Raw genomic sequence first — 20,936 nt, 5'->3', positions numbered from 1 at the left:
CTTGAAGCCCAGGAGTCAAGCAGCCCAGGAGCCTTGCACCCCAGGAGCCAAGCAGTCCAGGAGCCTTGCAGCCCAGGCCTATTGCAGGCCAGGAACCTTGCAGCCCAGGCAGCTTGCGACCCAGGAGCCAAGCAGGCCAGGAACCTTGCAGTCCACGAGCCAAGCAGCCCAGGAGCCAAGCAGTCCAGGGGCCTTGCAGCCCAGGCCTATCGCAGGCCAGGAACCTTGCGGCCCAGGCAGCTTGCGACCCAGGAGCCAAGCAGGCCAGTAACCCTGCAGCCCAGGAGCCAAGTAGACCAGGCGCCTTTCAGCCCAGGAGCCTTGGATGCCAGAAACCTTGAAGCCCAGGAGTCAAGCAGCCCAGGAGCCTTGCACCCCAGGAGCCAAGCAGTCCAGGAGCCTTGCAGCCCAGGCCTATTGCAGGCCAAGAACCTTGCAGCCCAGGCAGCTTGCGACCCAGGAGCCAAGCAGGCCAGGAACCCTGCAGTCCAGGAGCCAAGCAGCCCAGGATCCTTTCAGCCCAGGAGTCAAGCAGCCCAGAAGCCTTGCAGCCCAGGAGCCAAGTAGCCCAGGCACTTTCAGCCCAGGTGCCTTGCAGCCCAGGCCTATCACAGGCCAGGAACCTTGCAGCCCAGGCAGCATGCAACCCAGGAGCCAAGCAGGCCAGTAACCTTGCCGCTCAGGAGCCCAGTAGCCCAAGAGCCTTGCAGCCCAGGAGCCTTGCAGCTCAGGAGTCCAGCAGCCCTGGAGCTAAGCAGCCCAAGTGATGCAAACCTTTTGTGATTCAGAGACGGGAGGGGTAGGGTCCTCAGAATGTGAACAAAGTGGGGATGCCCATGCAAATATTTTTGCTGAATCCAGGAGAGTTTTGCAGCTTGAAGCCAATGTGAGTGCCGTCCACAAACAGCTGGAAAAGGCTATTGAAGGAGTTCAGTGGAACACCCGTGTAAGAGGTGATGGGTTCAAAACAAAAAGAGCCTAGTTCCACTCAAGGGACTATATTGCAGGAAGGATGAGATCCATTTCAGAGTCGAACCCTGTATCCCAAAGGAATGCTGAAATCTATGCAGCAAGGTGGTGACATGGGTGATAGTGTCAAAGGATGCAGACAGAGTGAATAAGAAGAGGACCTTTCAAGCAGTTCTTTTCTGCAATGAGCAGCACAGCATTAGCACACCCTGCACCCTGGCACACACACTGACCCTCTAGACCGAATTCTCCCCCTCTCTCCCAAAAATGATTGCCTTCCTCAAACCTACTTCTTACTCTGACGATATCGTCCCGGCCTCCCTCATTAAACATCTGATTGGCCCGGCGCTCAGCACGCTCCTCAGCATCATTAATGACTCCCTCACAGAAGGGTCATTCTCGGACACCCTCAAGACTGGTCTCATACACCTACATTGAGCACAACGGCCCAGATTGCGCTTCCCCCTTGCCTCCTCCTTTGCACTTCTCCTCTCCCCCTCCACTTGCACGATCTGAATGACACAAGGCCTAGTAAGATCATTGTTTTGTCCTCCCTCTGTCTCCCCTACCTTGTCTTGTTGCGCCTTGAAACACTTGTGTACAGGCGCGTTATAAATGACTCATCATATCAGATTTCATATGGTGATCCATTCTTGTATGAAATGTATATCACATTACAGTGATATCATAACCATATTTTTCGTAGTGTACTTAGGAACAATGCTATGTGGTGCCACTTTCTGTTTTGTCAAGGGGTAAACAGTCATGTTCCATCACTTCCTGTGAAGTCACTTTGGGGTGGGGTCAAATGACATCACTTTCTGGGATGTCATCACTGAGGTCAAGGGTCATGTGATGTCACTTCCGCTAATTCTGGCATTTTGGTGAAATGACGTCCCTGTCGGAGAACAGTCTCTAAGCGCATGACAGGGTTTGCAGTGCTGTTCTGCGATTTCTTGCTTCCAAGACAAATACTTTGCCCCTGAATTATCCTCTCGGCCCGCGTCCATCACTATCTATATGCCAGGGCACTCCCACAAGGAGCTGCAGCAGCAGCCCCAAGATTGGGGAATCAGGAAACTCATCCACTGCATCAACATCAGTAAATGTCAAAATAATCAATTATGGATCACCAAAATAGAATAAATCCGGAAAACAGTGAGGTATCATTTAAAATAAAATAAAACATGTGTGCAGTGATTGGCAGGCAGTGTCATGTTAAGTGATCGCTGTGGGGGCAGCTCTTTCTGACATTAGAGTGGCCAACTGTCCCGTATTTTGCAGGATTGTCCCGTAATTGGGGACTCTGTTTTGCAGTTTGCAGAGTGGCTGTGCTGGACGCAGGTTGTCCCGACTTGCTTTGTTCCCTGGAGTGTGACTCTCGGGAGACAGCAAGTCGGGACAACCTGCATCCAGCACAGCCACTCTGAAAACTGAAGTGGGCGTCAATACACCACAGCGCTGCGCTGTTCTCTACCTCTCATGATCACAAACGGTGACTTTCAGGAATCTCTACACACTGATGTCCTTATACTCCACAATTTTTCCTCAATGGCAGATCTCACATCCCAATTGTTCCTCACGGCTTGTTCTACAGTTTTCACCATGACTCTGTTACACCTTTCCACTCTTCCATTAGTCTGAGTGTGGTAAAGTGCTGAACACATCAACACATTTGAACACTGCGAGCATACTTCATCATTTGCACACTCCTAAATTGCACTCCATTATCACTCACTATCCTCTTGGAGTAACCTTCTCTTCTGAGCACATCTTCCAAAAAGTTAACATCACATGTACTGTCACCACAAACCCATTTGGCTTCGACCCATCCAGAACAGTGATCCACCACCACTATAAGAACTCTCTGCGCTCTCCTGAGTCTATTGTATGGGTCGACAATGCCAGCTCCCAACTGCTCCAAGGCTTCTTCAGGTTTAGGTACTACACACAACTCATTACTTTGAACCTTACATCTTTTGTCAGAATTCTGGCAAGGCCAGCAATTCCTCACAAATCTCTCTACCATCAAATCCAATCGTGGCCACCAGTAATTGGCCCTTAAATTACGTTTTGTCCCTGTAGAACCAGGAGGACCCTGATGAGCTGTGTCTAGTAACTCCGCTCTCAGCTTCTCTGGTGGCAACAATTTGCCACCTCTTACCAAAACTCCACTTTCTAGAGAATACTCTTGTCTAACCTCCCAGTATGGCAGGACATTCTCCTCCAGTGCTCCTTTGGCTGCCCATCCTCCAGTTGTGAATTCAACAACATTCCCAAGCACTTGGTCCCTGCAAATTCCTCCATCCATTTGTCCTTGGAAATAACCTCACTCGCTACTGCTCCAACATCCTCCTCCTGTTCCTCTGGCTCTGTAACCTTGTCCTTCACCGGTAAATGTGAACGAAAATCTCCCACATTATTCCTCACTCCAGGCACATATCTGACCACAAAGTCGTAATCTCGTAATCTCACACTCAATATTGCTAACCTCGGCGTGGCCTTACACAAACCGTTGACTGTCAACAACTCCACCAAAGGTTTATGGTCCGTCTACACCATAAACCTACTTCCCCAAAAATATTTGTGGAAATAACTTATCCCTCAAACGCAAGCCAACAGCTCTCTCTCTAGAACTGAATATCTACTCTCCACTTTAGCCACAGCCCTTGACGCATAACAAATCACCCTTTCGTGCTTCTCCACTATCTGGGACAACACTGTCCCCAGTCCTACTCCACTGGCATCCACCGAAGGTTTAGTCTCTCTTCCAATAACAAATCTACCCAACGGCATAGCTCCACAAAAATGTCCTTTTATGACATTGAAAGCATGCATACATTCCTCGTCCCACACAAATCCACTGTCTTTCCAGAGCAACCTTCTGATAGGTTCCATGATACTGGCAAACACACACACACACACACACACACGTCCTACAGTACTCACACAGATACAAACACAATCTCACTTCTTCCTTATTTGTAGGGGCTGGCCCACTTCTTAAAGCCTCCACTGGATCCACCTTGGGTCTGTACTCGTTCCCACCTAGGATGTGCCCCAAGCGCTCCACTTCACGTTCCTTGAACTTGCATTTTCTTTGTTCCACTTTAAGCCTTTCTCAGCTAACTTTTTCAGAACCATCTGCAATCTCTCATCCTACTCATTCTCACCCTTTCCATACACTATTCTATCATCTTGGTAGACTAGTGTTCCTTTTAGTCCTTTAAGGGCCTGCGCCAACTAGAATGGGCACATGATGGGGCATTTGTTTTGGAAAGCCTCGCACATCTCCGGGTAGCTCCCGGAATATGTACCTTCGGTCATGTTAAAGAGAGTCAATAAGCCCAGATGTTTAAACTGCCTACTTTCTCCCAAGGATTTCTGCAAGTGTCACAGACAGGCTGGCTATAAGCAGGTGACCGTATTGCAGGTTCATTCAGACCTGGCCTGCATTCGGTGGGTATCCCTTCCCATGCACTTACAGGTTCATTCAGACCTGGCCTGCATTCGGTGGGTATCCCTTCCCATGCACTTACAGGTTCATTCAGACCTGGCCGGCATTCGGTGGGTATCCCTTCCCATGCTCTTACTTCACTTACTTACTTGTACGCCCCAGGCCCCTTTATAGCTTTCAATGGGGTTTCATTTGCCAAAAACAAAAGCATCATCTTTCACCTGCCTTAGAGTCTCCATATATAGAGAGGGATGTTCCACTGTTCTCAGAGACGTCATTTCACCTCAATGACAAGGGTAGAAGAAATGTGTCACATGACCGTTGACCTCTGATGACATTGCAGGAAGTGATGCCATGTGACCCCGAAGCGACATCACAGGAAGCGATGGAACACGACCTTTCACCCCTTGACAAAACCGGAAGTGGCATCACATAGCATTGTTCCTAAGTACGCTACGAAAAATATGGTTACAATATCACTGTAATGTGATATACACATTTCATACAAGAATGGATCACCATATGTATCGTTAATATCAGTGTGTATGGGCCCATATTACCAAATTACTGTGAATGCAAGCAGACGTCCAAGGCCAAATGATAATAATGTGTTATTATATAGTACTTACACGCTTTATATAGAACAAATATACATACAATATCACCCAACCTGTGTTGGTACTCATTTATCAACCTCAGAAGGATGAAAGGCTGAGTTGGCCTTGCCAGGATTCGAACCTGCAACCTGCCGATCATACACCCATTGCTGAAGCAAGCACTAAACCCACTGAGCCATCTTACCAGCTATAGCTATCGTACTGGCTATAGAAAAATGAGCAATTACATGTCTGAATGTTCTCAAAGCCAGAAAGCAAATTACACTCTGTAGTGAATACCGTTAGACTGGCAACTGAGATTTAACAGCAGGCCAGTCCATCTGCAGGTCTGGTGCAAGGTTGCCACACGTCAAGCCTGCGTGGATCTACTTTTCAGGCTTGTGAGGTTGGCCTCACACGGCATCCCGTACTCTGGGCACTCGTTACCTCATACATGCAAACAAACGGGAGCTAGGAAAGATAGTCACATTACAACATAACATTAATTGTGGCACAATGAAATCAAGGGCCACTTCATGTGCTATGGTCAAACATTTCTACACTGTACACAAGATTTTAGGCACAGGGATTTTGTCAAGTGGCCGAGGTCACCGAGATGGAATGTCTTGTGATAAACGTAACAGAGACAAAGGCAGACAAAAATATGCTATAACTGCACCTTGTGAAAAGCAAAATACATAGTCCAAAATGGACACTTATTCTACTCTAAATGCTTTTTGGCAGTTTGTGTCAGCATTGTGAATTTGAGGTGTTTAAGAACAGACTAAATCAGTGCCTCACCCCCTGAAGTGTGCCTGAAATAAACCTTCAATGAGTCCAGCAATGATTGTATAGAATTCCAGAAAGACAAACTATTTGGTATTCCTATTCTTTCTTACTTAGGGTCACTGCTGAAAGTATTACACTTGTGGAACCCCCTGTTTTTTAAGAGGCCTGAACAAGAAAGCCAGCCACTTCAGAAACAAAGAGCCACGTGGTGCTGGCCACATCCCAGGAGCTTCCATGTAAAAAAAATTAAACACGTTTTTTTTTACCTTTTTCTTTTTTAGGGGTAGCAAGGCAGACCACGGGGGTAGCAAGAGAGACCTCAGGGGTCGCAGTTGTGAGCCCTGACAACCCCTAAATGACATCCCTGCCTGTGCTAGGGCTTGGAAATAGTTACAAAATACAGAAGAGCGTTTTATGCTCACAGCTTTTTGAATTTTGCTACAGTTCAGAAGGGGAACTTAAAACTACAATCCGCTTTCTTTGGCTTAACATATTTTTATAAGGATTTATATTTTGTGAAGTTGGTGATTTGTGCACTTTTCACTTCATCGGCATTAGGAAGAGTATTATTTTATACTCTGTTATATCAACTAGATTTGAGAAGATATGTGGTTCAGCTCCTAAACTGCAGACTGAGCTCAAATCCGAGCTTCACCTCTTAACTAAAAGTTGTGATCCTGGGCAAATCAAATTATCTGTCAAAATCGAGAATCCCACAAAGTAACTTCGCAGGCAAGCAAATCAGGATACTGGAATTCAAGAAACTCTGACCGTGTAGTTGCAGGAAATTCCAGCTTCCTTCATGGCTGGGCCACCATCAAGAAACATGTGATGTCAATTTCACTCAGCCATTAGTGTCTCTGCTCTTCCGGTTTCCTTCTGCACCGCTAGGAGTCGCCATCATTTCCCTGCGCCGGCCTGATCACCACACGTCTCCTTCACCTAGCAACCCGAATCCCGGCACCGCTCCCGCTTACACTTCTTGGGAGAGCCGCCATGCCCGGTGGCGGCACTTGCACTGCTTTGTGGTATGCAATCTCATCCATGAAACCGCAGACAAGCCTGCTATTTTGAGGTGTAAAATAGTCAAATCCTTGTGTTATGTTTTGTGTAGGCCGAGGCCTATCAAGGGTTTTGGCATAATTTGATGGTAAAGTCATAGAACGGCTTCAGGGGCCGCCACAGCCATTCCCCAAGTCTGTTTCTTTCGAGTCTTATCTTTTATTACCGGGCTGGTGCAGGGACAAGAGTGAAATGGAGAGTGCTAAAGGCCTCCTGCTCTGCGAAGTCACAACTCACTTGGAAGGTGCCGTTAGCATTCCAAAGCCCTGCACCCTGTGTATACTCCGCTGTGAATACCTCCACCACAGAAACCTGTTTTGTGTGTTAATAATGCACTGGGTGCTTACACACTTTATTGACAAGCTGCCTGTGCGACACCAGAACTTTTTTGCAGTTAAACCAATATGGCAGCATACAGAGATGTGTGGCTGTCTCTTGGAAGGTAAGAAATGTTCAATCATAAGGGTGGTGTAATTATTTTAATGACACCTGGATTTTTGGAAAAAGGGTGTTAAAAATTGGAGCGGGTGTGCAAGTACGGTCGAGGTGTTACTGCAGTCTGGCAGTCGGACATCACGTGGGCGGTGGATACTGGGATATCGTTAGTTGACTAACACTGGCTGGCTGTTCAGAATTTTACTGTGCTGTCTGATAAGAACATAAACCACCACGCTGCGTGTAGCACAAGCACGTGAGCAAGTGTGGAGTAAGTGTTACTGCAGGCTGGCAGTCGGGCATCCCGTGTGGAGTGGATACTGGGATATCGTTAATTGACTAACACTGGCTGGTTGTTTGGCCTTCTACTGCGCTGCCTGATAAACATAAACTGCCGTACACCATGTAGAGCGAGCACATGTGCAAGTGCAGTGCAAGTGTTACTGCAGTCTGGCAGTCAGACGTCTCATGTGAGTGTGAACTGGGATATCGTTTGTCATGGTCCTCTGTCTCTTTAAGAGGGAGATGAGGCTTGTGAGGAAGTCACGTGCCTCGTGACGAAAAGGGGAGGAGTTTGGAGAGGAAAAAGTTAGTTTCGTTTTGTAGAGAAATAAAGAAAGACGTGTTTCAAGAAGCTGGTGTGCGGTCCATTACTTTACAGGCCGCTCCGGCCTAACAACTGGCGACGAGGTTGCTGTCCTTGCGCACCAGCGTTCTCATTCATAGCGAGCGATCCCGCTGCGCTGCAGCTCTACGAACTCCAAAGGGCAGCCGCTCCCGGGCCCTGCATCCTTACGAGCGGACCTGAATCCTGGGTCGCGCCGAAAAAATAAAATAAAAAAAAACGTACTCCATATTCCAAGATGGCCGCCGGGGTCCTGAGCCATGTCTAAACCGCGGTCTCCCCGGGCCGCCAAAATAAGCACCTCAAAACAGCGGAATGTGGTAATCCACCGAGCGGATTACCTCCCCCTCACCCCCTGAAGCCTCCGATTAGAAAACTAGTCCGAAACGGAGCCGGGGAACCGACGGCGACGGCGCCCGCCCATCCCCCATCGGGAACCACGCCAGCTGAGCCGGCAGCAGCATCGACGACAACCCGAGGCCTCGCCACACACGCAAGCGAGGAGGAGGAGGAGGCGCTGCGGCAGGGACGGGCACCCTCCCCCAGGCGGGCCGCCGGGGTTCTCTTCCACCAGGGACAGAAACGGAACGAGGCGGTTACAGAGGACCGTGGAGCGGGCGCATCGGCCCCTACCCCAATCCCGGGGGAGCCACCAGGTACCGGGCACGCAAGCGGCATATGTGGAGGCATCCACATCCAGCGGGGGAAGTGCGCACTCGGCACAGAGGAGGCCGGAGAAGGGAAAGCAGGCGGTGAATTTCCCCGAAGGCGTACGCAGCAGCTGAGGGAATGAGGCCCGGGAACTCCTCGGTGCCAGCTGGAGATCAATAGCCTCGCAAAGCAAGGGGCGCCGAGCCGGTAACCCGCAGCAGAGCATAGGGGAACATTATCTTCCCATAAGAAGACACCCGGCACCGGACACTCGGAGCGCGGGCCCGCTAACAATACGTGAGGCGGCACAAGGGATACGGTGCCCAAAGTGTGTGGAGCATCAGACACATACGCAGCCACCGGGGACAGCGCGCACACAGCGCCGAATGAAAGTGGAGGCCCACCCCAGAGGCCTGAGAGGTGTGCGCCGGTTGGAGAGAGTCCGAGGGGGGAGGTAGACCTTGGGGTGAGAGGTCTCCCTCTGAACCCCACAGCACACAAACGGAACTGCAACCGACTCACAAGAAGGGGCGCAGAATCGGGGCCCACGGAGGGGCCTGGAAGAACGAACCCGTCGGCAGTAAGAAAGGCGCTAAAGCGAATAAGGCCCAGAGACTGGGGGGACACAACAACAGGGAGGAGAGAGACCCAACCAAATCTGTGAGACCTGCACTGAGCCCCTTGGCTGTCGCGACGGGAACGAAGGAAGTGACACACACAGGGGCAAGGCCTCTCCAAGCAGGCCCCACCAGACGCTAACTCCACCGGCGGGAGAGATCGAGAAACACCAGCAGCACAGCAGAGTGAGGGCCTCAGAGGGAACATATTACAGATCGCAGGGGCTACTCAGGAGCCCACGCCTGCCCAGGCAAGCTAACGGAACATGTCAAGGGCAAAAAACAAGAACATCGCCTCCCAACAGACCCCACAGTCCGCAAGGCAAGAAACTAACATATTACAATTATGGTCATCGGACTCTACGCCACAAGCTAAAGGGAAGCCGCAGGACAATCAACAAGGCGAAACCATGTCGCAGACGAGCCCACACCATCCACATTCAAAGGATGACATGCAAGCATGGTTCCAGGATCTGCAAGAGAAATTTATGTCGACAGTCCAGGAACAATTCACGACGATGAAAAACGACATGAAACAGGCGGTGCAGGACCTCAGGGTGGATGTGGCGAAATTGGAGGAGAGAACAGACATATTGGAGAGAACGGTCCAGGGTGTGGAAGAGGAAACGCAGCAGGCAAGCGAAACTCAGGAACACCTAGTGAGACTTACCCATAACCTGGAGATACAATGCGAGGACTTGGAGAACCGCTCCAGGCGATCCAACATCCGCATCAAAAATATGGCAGAATCAGTGCTGGACAAAGATCTAAAGACTGCGGTGACGGAGGTGTTTAGAGACATTCTGGATGTCCCGGGTACAGATATAATCGGAGTGGACAGGGTCCACAGGGTAGGACCAAAAAGATCCAGAGCACCGGGGGAAAGACCAAGAGACGTCTTGGTGGCACTATCCTCATACCCACAAAAAGAGCAGATACTGAGGAAGGCCAGAGAAATGGATCACATCAGGATGAATGGACAAGAAATTCTACTATACCAGGACCTGGCCCTGATCACACTGCAAAAAAGAAGAGCGATGGCCCCATTCGTCAAGGCTCTGGTGGCAAAGGAAATCCGGTACAAGTGGACCTTCCCATTTGGGCTGATCTTCACTTGGGAGGGGAAAGAGCGAAGAGTAACCTCATGGGAAGAGGGCTTCAACGTAATGGGACTCCAGGATGAGGGGGAGGAAGCGGAACAAGCAAGGCCAAGCGGGGAGCAAAGGAGAAGACCTAAAGGATGGGAAACGATCAAACAAAAAAGGCCAAACACGGGAAGAGAAGGCCTTAGGAAAATGTAGTGATCGGAGACAGAGAAGAGGAATGCCGGGGACCTCCACGAGGCACCCACGGAAGACAACAGCGAGAGGGAAGGTGAGAATAAGGACCGCTACATAAGAGGCAGAGTCGGCGGCCCGGGACGGGCCACCATGCTTGGAATCCGGTAAGATCAATCGGTAATGTGGGGTTTAGGATCCCCCACAAAAATTTCCCCCGAGAGGTTGAAGGGCAGGGAGCACTGGGCGCAACGCCCTCGCTACACTAGGGACCCTCGCCCTGCTCGGGGGAATATTGTTTGGTTTATAGTTAATGGTTGGGGGGGGAGTTCAGGGGAAAGGGACAAGGAGAAGGGGGACACAAAATCAGCATAGCGGCAAAGATAGGGACGCCAAGCACAATGAACATATGCCTTACTGAATGGGGAAAATCTGCATAGTAACTTATAACATAAGGGGGATGAACCACCCCACGAAAAGGGTAAAGTTGGAGAAAATTCTCAAAACGGAAGGGGCGGACCTCCTGCTCCTACAGGAAACCCACATAAGAACAAAGGACAAACAGAAAATCCGTATAAGGGGATATAAAATTTGGGCCCAGGCCAACACGACTGAAAAGATCGGGGGTCCTTATAGCAGGGAGGGATGGAAGGGACGCTAAACTGGAGGACACCATGGTAGATAAGGAGGGAAGGTTTGTGTTTGCTAACGTGGTATTGGAGGGGCAGCGGCTCACTCTCGCATCAGTATACGCGCCCAATGTGGGACAAGATGGTTTTTTGAGAGACACTCTAGGAAAACTTGAATCCTTCGCAAGGGGGGAGGTGATCCTGGGGGGCGAACTGAATATGTCATTGGCCCACAACTGGACAGGAGCACGGGTTGTGCACACGGTCACGGGGCACCGTCGAAACGCCTCAAACAACAGATGGACCAACTTGCCCTGAATGATGTGTGGAGGGAATTGAAGGGGGAGCAGAGAGGGTTTACATTCTTCTCACATGTGCATAACACTATGTCAAGAATTGACTATTTCTGGGTTTCAGTTGGGCTTATGGGAAAGATCCAGGGGCTGGAAAAGGGGGCAAATGCACTTTCAGACCATGCACCCCTGTGGCTTGCGGTGAAACTCCTGGGGAAACCTCAAGGGCTGTGGAAATGGAGGCTACTGGAGGACATTATCCGGGATCCGGTTACGGGGGAATCCATAAGGGAAATGATTGAAGAATATTTCACTCAGAATGACACGGGGGAGGACTCAATGAGTACGGTCTGGGAGGCGTTTAAAGCGGTGATCCGCGGGAAGATAATGGCACTGAAAATCACAAAGGAGAAGCAAAGGGCTATGTGGGAAAAGGAACTGGAAAGATCAATAACAGAACTACAAGGGAAAATCGTGGCACAGCCCTCTAGAGACCTGAAGAAGACGCTTAGACATACCCAAGGTCAACTTGAGATGCTTCGCACAAAAGGTGCGGAAAGGAGCCTACTTTACCTAAGACAAAGGTACTACATAAAAGCAAACAAAGCAGATAGGTTGCTAGCGAGACAACTCCGCGCAAAACAGAAAGACACCACGATCAAATGCATCACAGCAACAACAGGGGAACTTCACACGCGCACACAAGACATAGGGGAAGTGTTCAGAGAATACTATCAGGAACTCTATTCCACTGACCACCCACATGCAGACGCACAGGACACATATCTGAAATCCCTCACCTTCCCACAAATCTCAGAAGCAGACAGGCAGACCTTGGAGGACCCAATTAAAGAAGAGGAAGTCAAAAAAGCAATAAATAACCTCCCAATGAATAAAGCCCCAGGCCCGGATGGCTTCACGGCCCCCTTTTATAAAAAATATGCGGATCTTCGGATTCCAGTCCTGACCAAGCTCCTAAACTCATTTAAAGATAGTGGTACAGTGACCCCCACAATGAACGAGGCGAACGTCCTAGTATTTCATAAACCAGGGAAGGACCCTACATATCCGGCCTCATATAGACCTATCTCCCTAATAAACATCGATGAAAAAATCTACACGAAAATTTTAGCCACCAGGCTCTCCCCTCTACTCCCGAAGCTAATACATCTGGACCAGTCGGGCTTTATCCCAGGAAGACAAACTCACGACAATCTGAGAAGGATAATTCATTTGGTTGAAAAAATTGGTATAAAGCAGACCCCGGCTATTCTACTCGCAGTAGATGCAGAAAAAGCCTTTGATCGGGTGGAGTGGTCCATGCTCTTTAAGATACTCCACTACATGGGATTTTGGGAGAACTTCATTGCAAGAATAAGAGCGAACTATATCGCCCCAACTTGCAGAGTGGCCGTTAATGGGGAGGTAACGGAAACGATACACATAGCCCGTGGAACAAAGCAGGGATGCCCGCTCTCCCCGTTGTTATACGCTATCTTTCTAGAACCCCTACTTCTGAAATTAAGAGAAGCTACACATATTAAAGGGATAGACATGGCAGGCATACAACACAAGGTAACTGCATATGCAGATGATATGCTGCTTGCACTAGAAGAACCGGGCCGAACATTGGCGGCAGCTGTGGCGGAGCTAGAAGTATTTGGGACCATCTCAGGCTTAAAAATTAATAGAAATAAATCGGAAATTCTAATTTTGGCGGGAGACAGGGGGGAGATAGTCAGAGAAGCTAAGGCACTAAATCTCAAAATAGCAGAGGATGGCATCAAGTATCTGGGAATTACACTTACACACAGGGTGGAACAGCTTTATGGTAAAAACTTCCCGCAGCTCCTCACGAGCATTCGTAAGGATATGGAGAGATGGAACCCTTTGCTGATATCGTGGTGGGGCAGGATCCAAGCGGTAAAGATGACCATCCTACCAAAACCTCTCTATTATTTCCAGGCCCTCCCGGTAGGGGTACCCAGATTATTCTTTAAAACACTGTCCCGGGTAATCTCAGCCTTTGTGTGGAAGGGGAAAATGCCAAGACTGACTAGAGCGGTCATGTCCACACCAACCAGGGAGGGGGGCCTGGCACTCCCTCACTTCCAGAAATACTATCAAGCGGCACAGTTAAAGGTACTACGGGAGTGGCTACGCGATGATCCACAACCGATTTGGGCAGCACAGGACAGAGCAGTGGCAAGAACCCCATTAGTGGAACTACTCTGGAAACAGAAACAGCACAGACACCCCAACATAGGGATAAGCGAAATAATGAAAACAACGATGGAGGCGTGGGACATGCAAACTCGAAGGGGCATAATGACCACCACGCTAGGCCCATTCACCCCCATTTGTAGAAACCCGCAGTTCCCTCCGGGGATGGAGCAGGGGGCATACGATTGTTGGGAGGAGGAAGGAATAATGAAAATTGGGAATATGTTCATCAACAATGAAATTAGGTCATATGAATCCTGCCTCCCACTCGCAGCACGCTCCACCCGGGAGAAATACAGACACAAACAACTCAAACATTGGTTGAGATCCCCGGACATAACGAAGGCAGCAACGAGAACTCTCACCCCATTTGAGAAATATGTTACGACGAGCTCAGGGGCAAAAAAATGGGTTTCTACTTTATATTCCTTTATGAATACACAGGATGAAGAAATTAAGTGGTCATATATGATTAAATGGAACAGCACTCTGGGGTGGGAACCAACAAGGAAACAATGGGAGGACCTCTGGACTCTAATTCCAAAAATGACCAGATCTGCTCAAACAAGAGAAATGTGGATAAAAATAGTTACACAGTGGCACTACACCCCAGAGAGACTCCACACTATGTACCCGAAAACATCAAGCTTATGCTGGAGGGAATGGGGAGAGGTGGGAACCTGGAAACACATCTGGTGGACTTGCAAAGGAATAAGGCCGTTCTGGGAAGAAGTTAAGGGCGAAATGGGCAAAATATTCCCAGATGTGGGGCAATTAGGAGAGGGTGTCTGGTTGTGTGGAATAAGAGATGACATGGCAAGAAGATATAATAAATCACAATGGAGAAGTCTTATGGGTCTCCTTATAGCGGCATGGACAACAATTGCCCATAGTTGGAAAAAAAGAGACACCCCGCTGATTTTCACATGGCTCCAAAGAGTCTGGGCCCAGATGGCGATGGAAAAAATCACACACACAATCCAGGGAACGAGAGACAGGTTTGCAAAGGAATGGGGCGGAGTCCTGGAGTATCTCCAATCAGACTATATGGAACAGTGGTGCCCACACAACATCAAGATCTCAGATATCTTTAATGCATAATGTAATCCCTGTACTAAAGCACACGTGTCCCCAGGGAGGGAGGGGGGGATGTTGAAGTTATGTTACTTAATTGTTGTTTATCGAAAATAATAAAGACAATTTAAAAAAAAAAAAAACGTACTCCTCTGGCAATCCTGCAACGTGGGTGCCCGATCCCAGGCCCCGCTTCCATCGCCACCAGATCCGATCCCGGGTTATGGTGCACTCCTCTCCTGCACAGCTCCTCCTCCAGCGGATGACGTACATACGCGGACCCGATCCCGGGCCCGTCCTCCTCTCGCCTGCACAGCCGCCACAGTCTTCCACGCGCACACTGAAAAGAGCGTGAATCCAGGCACAAGCCTCCTGGAGCTGGGCGGTAATTCGCCAGCGGCTAGGATCATTACTCCTGTTCACAAGTGGGTGGTGCCCTTCCCCCCCTGCTCCAACGTGCCAGGAACCCAGCATACAAGTGCCTGCCACAGTCCAACAACACATCCTTGACTGTACCTACCATCTACAGAGCGACATAGAACTACAGCATCTGACACAGCAGACGGCAGACGCCTCCCTCACTTTGGGAACAAGAACCCACCCAACCAAAATACACGATGAGCTCCAGTGACCAGGGAGGACAGGCTCAGGCACCCGCAGCACCTGTGGCCTGGTCAAACAATATGGCATGGGGAATGCCACCACCCTTCTCCCTCACACCACAAGCCGACAAAGGGCCACGGTGGACAGAATGGATCAAGGATTTTAATAACTTTATTGCCACAGCAGGGAAAGAAACCTCGCCGAGGTTGCACAGCATGTTCCTCAACACGGTTGGAACTGAGGTCAAGACACTCATTAAAACAATTCCACCGGCTGAACATCCCGATTTTGCCACACTAATCACAGCCCTCAACAAACGGCTGGTCATAGAGCCCAATAGAGATTATGAAAGATATATTTTCAACCAATGCACACAAAGGGCTGACAAGACTGTGGATGAATTCATCACAAGACTACGGATCAAAGGGGCACACTGCCAATTCCATGCATACTCACTCGAGGAAGCCATTCGCTTGCGTGTCATTGAGGGATGTATCTCTCCGACACTTCAAAAACAACTGCTTAAAAATCCTCTAACCATCGAAGAGATCAGTGAAATGGCCCGAATTCTCGATAGAGTTGATAGACAGGCAACAATGTCTGGCTCCACGTCTGCAAAACCGGATAAGAACAAAGTGATAGCGGCAATCAACACAAACGTTCCCCGTGGGGGCGACAGGAACAACGGGCCCGGTCAACATTCGACTCCGCGGATGCAACGTCACTGCTATCGCTGTGGGATGGCCTTCACAAACGCAGGTACTTGCCCAGCTCTCACCCAAAAATGTGGCAACTGTGAAAGGGAAGGACATTTCCAATCCATCTGCTGGGAAGGCATGCCCTTCCCCACACCACGAGCACCCACGATGCTTCAATATAGGTCATACCAGAGGCCACCACAAACACAGCCCTACCAAATACGACCATACCAGCAGAGACCTCGAAGGTATGGGAGGGTAGTTGAAGAACTGTACCCTGAGGAAGAACCACAAGAACACGTGGAACAAGACCCCGTTCAACGCATCTGTGATGTATATGACAGGCCGCCTCCGCGCCAAGAGTACTACACCACAGTGCTATATGGCTATTACTATATGAATGCTCAATATGACCTGTTCGCTCCGGAGAACTTTGTCAACCTCTCATCATGGATGACACTAAAGCGGGTGAAGCACCACGAATAACAGTGGACATTTGCAGGAAACTGCTTCGCTTCCTCATTGATTTAGGAGCCACAGTAAATATAATGGGAGAGAGAGAGTTCCTACAGATCCAAGACAAACCAAAGCTAACACAGGTGACATCCAAGATCTTCCAATGGGGCGCCGACATTCCGCTACACTCTGTAGGGTTTTTCAGACGTTGCCTCATCCATCGGAGCTGCGCTACGACATCAACCATCCACGTGATCAGAAGCCCGACAAAAGGGAAGTGCCTCCTAAATTACAAAACAGCCTCAGATCTAGGACTGATAGACATTCGAGTACAAGAAAATGAAACCATCCTCTGCATGGCTCCCTCGTCTGAACCTGGGAATCGCATCTGTTCCATGTAAGTAAACGCATCAGCTCCTTCCACCATCACGAAGGACACAATCCTAGCTGAATTTCCACTCCTATGCACATGGCTTGGGAAACTGAAAGGCCCACCAGGCAAACTACACATTGACAGGTCTGTTCACCCTGTTCACCAACACCCACGCAGAGTTGGCTTCCATCTCCAGTCAGCTGTGTCGAATGAACTCAAACAACTACTAAAGGACGACCTCATCGAGCCGGCCACAGGCCCAACCCCATGGGTCTCCCCTCTTGTCATAGTCCCAAAGGAGGATGGTCGCCTAAGACTCTGCGTCGAAATGAGAATGGCCAACACCGCGATTCAGAGAGAGAGGCATCTGGGCCCAAAAAAAGAGGACATGATCGTACAGCTCAACAAAGCTGTCCTCTTTTCCAAGCTTGACCTAAACCAGGGCTACCATCAAATGGAGCTCCACCCTGAATCCAGGGTCATCACCACCTTTGCCACGCACGATGGACTGTTTCGCTACAGACGCCTGAACTTGGTCATATCGTCGGCGGCAGAGATCTTTTATGATGCCATACGACAAATGATTCGACCAATAAAAGGAACACTTAACTATAGTGATGACATTCGGAAGATCTAAGAACGAACATGACACCGCTCTAAGAGCAACATGCCAAGCCACCCAAGAAGCTGGCCTCACGCTTAACATAGAGAATTGCAGATTCAGCAAATCTAAACTCAAATTTTTCTGACACATATTCTTGGTGGACGGTATGACCCCAGACCCTGATAAAGTTTCGACCATCTTCAATCTGCAAGAACCCTGCCAGACGGCGGACATTCGATCATTCCTGGGCATGGCAGGCTACTGCGCCAGATACCTTCCCCATTTTACCACATCACTGAACCACTGCGACGTCTACTGCAGAAGGACATCCCGTTTACATGGTCCAATGAATGCCAAGCAGCTTTCGACTCCATCAAGCAAGCACTAGCTGAACCCAGGAGGCTCGCTTACTTTGACCCGGAATGGCATACAGAGATTGTGGTAGATGCCAGCCCAGTGGGACTGGGTGCCATCCTAGCCCAAATCAGCGGCTCAGATGCCCATCCCAGACACATTGTAGCCTACGCCAGTTGAGCACTGGCCCCTCCGGAATCCGCATACTCACAGACTGCAAAATTAAACTTTTTTAGCAGTATGGGCCTGTGAACACTTTCACGATTTCGTTATTGGGAAGAGGTTCACCTTCATCACGGATCACCAAGCTCCCCTGTCGCTCTTTGGAAACCCCAGGACAAAAATGCCCCCGAGTCTAGAGCGCTGGGGCATCAGGCTTCAAGAATACGACTTCCTAATCGTTCATCGGCCAGGGGGCGAAAACAACCCAGCAGACTACCTGTCAAGGCACCCAGTGGGCAAGCCCGTTTCCAGACAAGGAGACACTGAATACATTAACTATGTCACATCCAACGCCCTACCACCGGCAATCTCCCTAGAGACAGTAGCGCTAGCCTCGGCAGCAGACCCGTCGATGGCCCTAGCCATCAGTCTAACTGAAACCAACAAATGGTAAGATTTCCGTCGTGCAATACTCTGTCATCCAGGAGTATGCAAGGATGAACTCGAAAGGCTAGCCAAAATCCACACAGAATTGGCCGTACAAGACAACTCCATCCTCCTGCGAGGCTGCCAACTAGTCATCCCGGCAATGCTGCGCTCTGAAGTTCTCAAGACAGCACATGAAGGGCATCGAGGGGCTGACAACACCAAGAGACAATTGAGGTGCCCTGTATGATTCCCGTTCCTAGATGCTATGGTGGACCGGTAGGTAAAAAACTGTGTACCTTGCCAATGCACAGCCAGAGCTGAACCTCCAGCCCCCCCTTCAGCCAACTCAAATGCCAGACCAACCTTGGAAAAGAATCGCCGTTGACTTCTATGAACCACTTGAATCAGGCGACTACCTATTCCTCTTCGTAGACGAACATTCCAGATTCCCCATCGTCAAGAAAGCAAAATCCACGCTGTTCGCTCAGGTAGCCGCCATATTTGATGAAGTCATCAGTGAGTGGGGGATTCCTGAAGTCATCAAATCGGACAATGGTCCACCCTTCTGTGGCCACGAATTTGGAATATTTGCAAAACACATGGGATTCAAACATCAAAAAATAACACCACGATGGCCCCAGGCCAATGGCATGGCAGAAGATTTATGGCATCCATTGAAAAGGTCCTAACAAAGAGTACGAGTGGAAGGCATTGACCCACACCAGGCACTATGCCGTATGCTAAGAGACTATCACAATATGCCTCACGCGGCCACAAACAAAACACCAGCAGAGCTGATGATGAGGTACCAAGTCCGCACGAGGGTAGTCAGCAACTCAGGAAACCAGCCGTAGGGGACCCAGAGGTTCTAAGGAGAGATGCCGAATGAAAGGAGAAGACAAGAGTATCAACGGATGAGCGCAGAGGAGCTCACCCGAAGGAGTTCCACATAGGGGAAGAAGTATGGGTCCAACAGGCCATGCAGAGAAAAACTCATCCCCAGTTTGCGCCAGCACCCCTTCAAATCACGGCAGTAAAAGGGACAATGATCACCACCTCAAACGCTGAGACAGAAGTAACGAGGAACAGCTGGCTGTTTAAACATCTCAGCAGAAGAGAAGACTCTTGAACCAGACCCTGAAGACCCAGAGTCAAGAGATGACACGTGTATTCCTCCAGAGCCACCAAGCCAGCAGCCAGAGGAATCGTGTGACATGCCAGATGGACACGTGGTGCCAGAGGCTGCCCGCCGACCACAGAGGAATGTCAGGAGGCCTCCCCGACTGCTTGAAGAATGCTAACAGCATGTAAGGACATTTGTCCGGGGGGTATTGTCACAGTCCTCTGCCTCTTTAAGATTGAGATAAGGCTCGTGAGGAAGTCACGTGACTCGTGGGGAAAAGGGGAGGAGTTTGGGGAGGAAAAGGTTAGTTACGTTTTGTAGAGAAATTAAGAAAGACGGTGTTTCAAGAAGCTGGTGTGGTCCATTACTTTACAGGCCGCTCCGGCCTAACATCGTTATTGATTGACTTACACTGGCTGGCTGTTCGGCCTTCTACGGTGCTGCCTGATAAACTTAAACTGCCGTACCCCACGTAGAGGGAGCACATGTGCAGTGTAAGTGCTACTGCAGTCTGACAGTTGGGCGTCTCATGTGGAGTGGATGCTGGGAGATCGTTATTGAATTACACTGGCTGGCTGCTCGGCATTCTACTGTGCTGCCTGATAAACTTAAACTGCCGTACCCCACGTAGAGCGAGCTGTGCAGTGTAAGTGTTACTGCAGTCTGGCAGTTGGGCGTCTCAGTTGGAGAGGATGCTGGGAGATCGTTATTGAATTACACTGGCTGGCTGCTCGGCATTCTACTGTGCTGCCTGATAAACTTAAACTGCCGTACCCCACGTAGAGCGAGCTGTGCAGTGTAAGTGTTACTGCAGTCTGGCAGTTCGGCGTCTCATGTGGAGTGGATGCTGGGAGATCGTTATTGACTTACACTGGCTGGCTGCTCGGCATTCTACTGTGCTGCCTGATAAACTTAAACTGCCGTACCCCACGTAGAGGGAGCACATGTGCAGTGTAAGTGTTACTGCAGTCTGGCAGTTGGGCGTCTCATGTGGAGTGGATGCTGGGAGGTCGTTATTGACTTACACTGGCTTGCTGTTCGGCCTTCTACTGCGCTGCCTGCCTGACAAGAACACAAACCACTGGGCGCTACTGCTGTCTGGCAGGCTGCAGTGCTCTCCAAAATTAGGCCAGTCAGTCAGTGTGGCAATACATCTAATTGATATTGGATACCTTGAAACACACTATTAAACGTAAAAAACTCTTAATGACAGGGAAGCAAAAAAAAACCAAAAAGGTTCTTATAATCTTCGGTTTAAAAAAAACCTGCCAAGACGGGGAGCAGCGTCAGCCGTGCGGCCCAGGTGCCTCCGCATAGGACGGCGGTCGCTATGCTGGTAAACTACAGGGGTCTCCGTCAAAGGGTGCAGCGGACCCCAAAATCGAAAGGACGGATTCCTTTGGCCAGCTGGGGAGGAGGCGAGCTCTGGCAGAAGTA

The sequence above is a fragment of the Ambystoma mexicanum genome, chromosome 6p, assembly GCF_040938575.1.
Source record: "Ambystoma mexicanum isolate Mex_15411 chromosome 6p, UKY_AmexF1_1, whole genome shotgun sequence".
Lineage (NCBI taxonomy): Eukaryota > Metazoa > Chordata > Amphibia > Caudata > Ambystomatidae > Ambystoma > Ambystoma mexicanum.
This window is presented reverse-complemented; position numbering follows the sequence as displayed.